The following is an 8,450-nucleotide window of genomic DNA, read 5'->3' as shown; positions in this document are numbered from 1 at the left end:
TAGTTATAATTCTTGAGTGCATTGTCTTTGTTTGATGTACGCGGAATGTAGGACCATACCCCGTCGATGACTTTCGTTTTGCCCCCAAATCGACAACCCTTCCTGTCTGTGTGTATATACATACATATATTGTAACACCCATAATTTTCATAAGGTCAAAACCGATAATTAAACGCTAAAAATTTAAACCTTCATTAACAAAACATATTAGCAACCAAAATAACCTTGAAGTAGTTCGAAGTAAACACAACCTTCCAAATTTCATCACAAGTGTTTTACTTGAACTACTTTGTTGAGATTGTAATCCTAAATTTACTTACGAAAATCCTAAACACTAGTTTAACATTTACAAACCAAAAGTGTTTTGACCCATTTACAAAAGACAACTTAAACCGGAAGCGCATAAATGGCGATGTAGTATGTTCGATCCGAGCTCGCCATTATCAAAGATGAGATTCACCTATCATTAAAAAAACACAAGTAAAATTCCATTAGGACAAACTCTCTTAACATTATAGTCTTTAAAAACCACTTCATCCTTTTTATTCGACCCATTAACATATAAGAGCAATAATTCATTCTTTCTATCATTTATTTCTTTCAACTAACATCTCCGTTAGGAACGGAGGTTGCACATACCATTACATCATCTATATCTTGTATCCATCCAACCTGTTCATAACAAATCAAAAGGCTAGAATCTTCACCATACTTTATCATCCATGATGGGTCAATATTTGACCTTTACATCAATATTAAACTTCAATTCATCATGACCTGTTTACAATGAATCGACTCATATACAACTATAATTCCCTTTATTCGTTCATTTTAACCCGTTCATAACGGATCATCATACATACTACATAATTCTATGTTTTACGACAATTCAACAATGAACTAAAGCTAATGCCATATTCTACTTATGTGTATTCGAAGTTCATACGAACCTACCGTGGGCTTGGGTTACTTACGCCTTGTTATGACTTGAGCTTTCTTCCTTCTTAACACTTGGTGTTAGGAACACTTAGGTGATCATGAATCTTGGTTCATACATACACTAAATCTTCAATTTCTCTTCCAATTTTGCAGATTGTGATGTTTAGGGTTTGCTTGTTATTCACCTAGTTCTGGTTGACACACTCACACCACTGATGTGTGTGTTTATGTTTTAAACTTTTGTTTTAATAAAATCAACTTTCAATCTTTTCAATATTGGCCCTCTAGTATAGGTTATTTTTATTTTGGCTCATTCTATTTTAAATAAATTCTTGTTTTCATTCTAACTAGGTTCATAATCCTAGTTATTTTTATACAATAACATATATAAAGATTTTGGGGTGTTACATATATATGAGTTAAAACGGTCAAACCCAGGTTTTGAAAACCATCTTCCTCACGCCGCGATGAGCATAACGGGAACAACAAAATTAACCCCTTATAGCGCCGCCTGTATTGGTGTGCGCAGGCACTATGGGGCGCTATGTATGAAATGTGGGTGATATACCGTCCCATTACATATCATCATAAATAAGGATTAAAAGAAATAATTCTATGTATAATTTTATGTTATGAAATGCCTATTGTAGATAGAATAATAATAATAGACATGCCTACATTTTTTCCCATGTTTTAACCTTTCTACTCTTATGAGTATTTCCCTAGTGTTAAACCTAAATTTATGGGTTGTAGCAAAATTTATGGGTTTGATAATTACTTTACGTAAAACATAAAAAGGGTGAATAAGTTATTTTAACCTTAGGGGTGATCATATTAACAACTATATTAACAACTATTTTAACTTCTAACCACTTTAGGTATCAACACATAAGCACATAATTTTATAGTGATTGTAATGGATGTGAACAAATATAACTTAAGTCCACTCTTTACTCTTCAACCAAGTGGCACGATGATACTCCAGTGGTCTATCAGTGATCCAAATTTGTCGTTCAAAAAAAAAAAAAACTTAATTTTAAGAACCTTAATTTTAAGGACGCTTTAGTAGCATATACCTTAAACAATGATTGTCCTTATGTTGTAAAAAAAACATTCCTATCTATACATTACAAATCAAGCTAGCCTTATTAAAGTTGAGGTTGCTTGTTAATAGCAAGGAACAACAAAGTTAGTAAAAAAGGCAAGATACTTTGTGAATCATGTTCTTTCTATTTCACTATATATTGATTCCAACATAACAAACCAAAAGCCAACTATGTCTAATGACAAATATGTCCCTAACATTGAATCTTATCCATGCCAATCTTGTAACAGAAACAATTTTATCAACTAAACCTATCTACACGTTTTCTTCACATAACTTTAATTTTCAAAATAACGTACAATATTGGTTCGTAATTAAGATTAAAAAAAATAAGAAAAATAACTGAAAAAAGTAGGGTCGTTCATCTGTCCGGATATCAGTTTTGAACCATTTTTTTTTTGGCTCTAACAGCAAAATCAAACCGAATTATTCAGTATTGATTTTTTTGGCTCAAATCAAAGAGTGAACTGATCTGAATTAGTAATGTGTCTAACTGAACCAAATTCAACCGATTTATTCGGTTTTGATTTTTTTGGCCATAAGGGAAGCCGAACCGATCCAAATTAGAAATTTGCTTATCCAAACCAAAATTCACCTGATTAAACCGATTTATTCAGCTCAGTTCAGTTCTCGAAGTAAACTGGTTATTATTCAGGTTATTCAATTGAATTATGTTTGGTTCGGTTCATGACGCTCGTCTATTCAAATAAGCAATATTTGTGAAACGATACCAAAACCGAGGACCTAATTCACAATTCGGATACAATCATAAACCAAACCAAAAACCCAATTCCCATTTTGGTTCGGTTCTTCCTCTTACATATATCCTTCGGTTTCGAAACAGACAAGATTTCTGAAACCAATAACCAAACCGAAAACTAAATTCATAATTCTAATATAGTTAGAAACCGAACCAAAAAAGCAAAACCAAAATTCACATTTAGTTAAATTTTCTTGCCAATGAGGTGGTGGTGGAGTGGTAAGGGAGAGACTTGATTTTCTAAGAGACTCAAGTTTGATTCTTGCCCTATTATTTTCTACGGCACCTAGTGATGATGGAAGACTAGGCGAACAGGTGGAGATCGCTAGTTTGATCCTTGAACTGAGCGAGTTTTACCTCATTGCACTGTCGTGCCTTCGAGCGTGTGTTCACGGGCTTCGGCCCTAGGTGAGAGTTTTCCCCGTTTAAGAGGCGAGTGTATCATGATGTGGTGAATTAGTACCTCATTTGGAAGATTTGTTGACCGTTTAAAAAAAATTAAATTTTCTTTTTTTTACATTTTTTTATTTAAATTTTCTTTTTTCCAAACCCTACCCCGAGTCGACTCAGACGCCGAATCGAAGCCGTTTAAGCTGAATAACAGAATCATGCTTTCCTTCTCCCTTCCAGCTAACAACACTTGTCGAAAAAGTCAATAACAGAATCATCATCATCATAACCACTTAACTCAACACGGTCAACCCCCGTGGTTAAGCTAACCTTACTCCAGCCGCGCCACTCTCACACACACACAAAAAGCCAATTCCTACCCCTCTCTTCTTCTCTCTGCTCCTACTCCGTGACACCATCATCATCACACACACACTCTCTCTCTCTATATTCTCTCTCTCTCTCTCTCTCTCTCTCTCATGGAGCAACGACTCTGACCTCTTTTCTTCTCCCGTTACCTATCACTCTGCTCAGTGGCTCTGTTTGTTTACAGATCTTACAGCAATTTTGCATCTGTTGTTGTTCTCTGTTGTTGTTGTTGTTGTTATGGCGGATGTAGGAAAAATTGGAGTGATATTGAAGCTGATTGATATCGTGAACGAGATTTCGGTGATATCGGATTACCGGAGCACGGTAAGGAAGCAGTTTTTTAATTTATCTAGAAGGTTGAAGCTGTTGAATCCGTTGTTTGAAGAGATTCGCGATGTTAAAGAGGCGGTTCCCGATGAATCGTTCCGATCTCTTGTTTCGTTGATGGAGGCGTTGGAATCTGCTAAGGAGTTGCTCAGATTGGGGAGTGAAGGGAGTAAGATTTATTTGGTATGGTTTTTGGAATTGAATCTGGTGAATTGTTTTTTTAGGGGGTTTTGTTTCTGTGGATTTGGGAGGTTTGATTGTGGTTTTGAAGTATTGATTTGGTGTGAATTGTTGTGGTGTTTGTAGAGATTGATGCTGTTGTTGTGTGGAATGTTAGGGTTTTGAATGTTGATGAATTTGTGTGTTTGTGTAGATTTGGTTGTGTTATTATAGAGAATCTCTGATTAATTTATCTTCTAGGGTTTAGTAACTGTTATCCTGTTTCCTTCAGCTAGAAAGCATATATCTGCTAAAATTGTTTCAAATCTAGTATGAAATTGTCTGATCTTTGTGAAGATTAACTTGATTTAGAAAACAAAGAATACTGTTTGCTAATTATGTCTTTGTGTGTATGAGATATAATATAACCAATAGTTGATGGATGCATCCACTTTCATAGTTATATTAGTATATTACCACTTTCGCATTTTCTGCATAAACGATGCGAGTTTTGTTGGTTTAGAAAGTTATTGGTTGGTTTAGTTAGTTTATAATCTGCATTTCATATGAGATATGGTGTTAGGACAGGTTCTCAAAGTTCAATATGCTCGGATTGCTGCTCAGACTGCTGAACTCCTGGCCAAAAGGTTTGTCTTCCACGCGTTTTGATACTCTGCGGTCCAAGCTACATGTTGCTGCGAACGTCTGGCTTGCGTGGCATATTAGGGCAGAGTAGTTAGTTTTAATCACACGTGAGACATTACGCATCATAAATTCTTGTATATGAAAATATACATTACACGTATTAGCTACACTAGGTTTGGTAATTTGGTTGCTATTACTTCTGTTATTACTTTCCCTCTCATTGGCACTTCAATATAGCTGATTCTTGTCGTTTTATGGTAAGCATGATTACTAATATCCGCTACATCTTATGCTACAACTTAGCTATCAAGGATAAGAAATCTAAGGACCAATCATGCATACATATTAATATTATACACACGCGCTTTATGTTCTAAACTGCGGATCATTTGCAAGTGTTAGCCGAAAGCGTTGTATAAGTTTTATCATTTTACATGGGTATTCTGATCAATTTATTCTGCATTGTGGTATCGTATTTGGTAAAGACGTGTTCTATAAATAGTTCTGTGTATTTAAACCTAACCCTAGTTATGTTACTGCTCCTTGTTTGAACACGAACTACGTTACACAATATCTGTTCATAGATTCTAAGAATCGTTTTTCTTTAATTTTGATATTTGTATGATTATTAAATAAAGAAATAATTACTTACAATGTATTTCTACGCACACAGGCCCTGGAGAAAGAAGAAATAATGAAAAAATACCAAGAAGTTACGGAGCGTTTGGAAAAAGATCTAGAAGGCATTTCATTTGAGAAACTTGACATATCAGATGAAGTTAAAGAACAGGTAAAGCATCATTGTTCTGTTGTAACTACAGCGTTACCAAAAAAAAAAAAAAAATACATAAATTACAACAATCTTAGTATTGTGCACATGGTTTTATCTTTATATCAGGTTGCACTTGTTCTCGCTCAATTCAGAAGAGCCAAAGGAAGAACCGACGCACCAGATGTTGAGTTGAAAAGATCTTTCATCCCTTTACGATAAGGGTAGTGATGTGGCAGCAGATCCTTCGTCTTAAAACGATTGATTGAAAAACTACAATTAACCAGAATTAACGATCTCACACATGAATCAATAACATTGCATGAAATGGTTACCGCGAGCCGACGGTGATCCCCGGAGAAAATTATAGAAAAAATGTCAATGTTATTGAAACTGATCAAAGATTTTGTGCAAACCGATAATCCAGTGCAGATTCACCTCCTGGTGAAACTTCTGCTCCACCAAATTCAAACAATCAAGAAACTTCGTCCAAGAGTTATAAAATATATTAATACCTGATGATTTCCGTTGTCCTATATCGCTCGAGCTAATGAAAGATCCTGTTATCGTCTCAACCGGGCAGGTAATTTACTAACTCACCATTGTTTCTCTATTTCTTTATTATCTTATCTAAGTTATATGTTCGTTAAATATTTTCAATATTTGTAGACGTATGAACGAACATGTATAGAGAAATGGTTAGAAGCCGGGCACAAAACATGCCCTAAAACACAGCAAAACCTAACGAGTACCGTTCTCATACCAAATTACGTGTTACGAAGTCTTATAGCTCAATGGTGCGAGGCAAATGGTATCGACCCACCACAACGGGCGGGGCGGCCAACTTCTGCGTGCACCCCCGCAGAACGGTCTCTGATAAACGTGCTGCTAACTAAGCTCAAATCGGTTAGTCCAGACGACCAACGAACTGCAGCCGGTGAAATCCGTCTTCTTGCAAAACGAAACGCTGATAACCGTGTAGCCATAGCCGAAGCCGGTGCGATCCCGCTTCTCACACACCTACTAACCGCACCGGACTCACGAACGCAAGAACATGCAGTCACCGCGCTTTTAAACCTTTCGATTTGCGAAGATAACAAAGGAAGCATCGTGTCTTCTGGCGCAGTCCCCGGGATTGTTCAAGTGTTAAAAAAGGTAGCATGGAAGCACGTGAAAACGCAGCCGCCACGCTTTTCAGTCTCTCGGTGATCGATGAAAACAAGGTGACAATCGGTTCATTAGGAGCAATCCCGCCACTCGTATTACTATTAAGCGAAGGTACACAAAGAGGGAAAAAAGACGCTGCAACCGCGTTGTTTAACCTATGCATATATCAAGGTAACAAGGGTCGGGCCGTGAGGGCGGGTGTGATCACCACATTAATGGAGCTTTTAACCGAACCGCAAGGCGGGATGAAAGACGAGGCGTTAGCCATTCTCGCCATACTCTCGAGCCATCCAGAAGGAAAGGTGGCTATCGGTAAATCCGATGCGGTTCGCGTTTTGGTGGAGTTTATCGGGTCTGGGTCTCCGAGAAATAAAGAGAACGCCGCAGCGGTTTTGGTTCATCTTTGTTCGGGTGATAATAAGTATTTAGTGGAAGCGCAAGAACTCGGGGTGATGGGGGTTCTGGTGGATTTGCTACATCATGGTACCGATAGAGGGAAAAGAAAGGCGGCGCAGTTGTTGGAGAAGATAACGCGATACACCGAGCAACAGAAGTTATCTCAAACTTTGTCTCAAGCGATTGCGGAAAGCGAAGAATGACCGAAGATTGTGCGGTTATTGTTTTGTTTGATTGATATTGATATTGGTACCCTTTTCAATGTTGTTTTTTTCCATTGAAATGTAGAAGAAGGGGAAAGGTGGAAGATCACCATCCCCATCCCTTGTCTTTTTTTAGTGTATTGAGGATTATTACTGCAAACAAATACAAAAAAAGATGTGATCTGACTCTGTTGTTATTCTCACTTCTAATGGAAGGGTATTTATTGTCTTGTCTTTTTTTTTTTTTTACTTCTTTAAATCTTGGAATTGAATGCTAATGGCTTTGTTTTTGCTCACTTTCATTGTGATGATGTGTTAGAGCTAAATCTTCTTTTATCAAATAAGGAGATATTGTTAGGTTGGTTGATTCTATACATAGATGATTGTATGTTGGTTAGTGTATACATGTGAAAGTTTAGCGTCTTTAAACGTTAACCACGAGTTTGCTAGCTTAGAAATTTTCACCAAGTCGGTTTAGGAAGTTGGGTAGTTCAGGTACTGTTCTCGACGATATGAGAAGTTTCATTTCTAGATATGTAGAAGAAGATTATACAACCATGCTTTAATACTAGTTTTCGGTTTCAAATTGGGTTTGAAAATATGAATATATATAACCTATATCAGTTTCTGATACTACTTGTTGGTCACAAAAATTTTGTTATAGTAGAGTTTAAACATGGATTTTCACACAGTTTAAGTTTTAAATATAGAAGTCTTTACTTGATATAGAATCAAAGAATTAGGATTTATTTGGTGGAATCAAACTAAAGACCAAGGCAACAAATAGATGGGGGCACACTTTGGTTCTTAACCTTGAAATGTAGAAAAAATTGAGATCGTTAGATTGATTACATATCGGTGAATCAAATGCCCAACCCGTCTCTTTAATGTCGATGAGAATTTATAGAGTTGCAATAAAAACACACATGTAGATGGACCTCGATCTCGAGTGGGCAAGTTTGTTGTTAATAAGCATGTGAACCTTTCTTCTTTTGAAGATTCAACATTTATTGATTTGTTGAGTACTTATGGCTATGTATATGGCAAGTCTCTCTATCAGTGACTTGATTCCAAATCATTTAAGGATTTGTACCAAAGGGTTTGTATACCACAGGTATCAACATAAATCATTTAAGTATTTGTACCAAAGGGTATGTATACCACATGTATGATGTATGGTAAAGATATTCCTAGGCAATTGGTTGATGGTTTAGATTCATG

The 8,450-nt window shown here is 36.4% G+C and overlaps 1 pseudogene; it reads left to right on the top strand.

Annotated features, from left to right (window-relative positions):
- Positions 1-3,576: 3,576 nt before the first annotated feature.
- LOC118479308 lies at positions 3,577-7,459 on the top strand (annotated as a pseudogene).
- Positions 7,460-8,450: the final 991 nt, after the last annotated feature.

The sequence above is a fragment of the Helianthus annuus genome, chromosome 8 (assembly GCF_002127325.2).
Source record: "Helianthus annuus cultivar XRQ/B chromosome 8, HanXRQr2.0-SUNRISE, whole genome shotgun sequence".
Classification (NCBI taxonomy): domain Eukaryota; kingdom Viridiplantae; phylum Streptophyta; class Magnoliopsida; order Asterales; family Asteraceae; genus Helianthus; species Helianthus annuus.
Note: the sequence above shows the minus strand (reverse complement) of the source record. Positions and strands in the feature narration are given on the sequence as shown.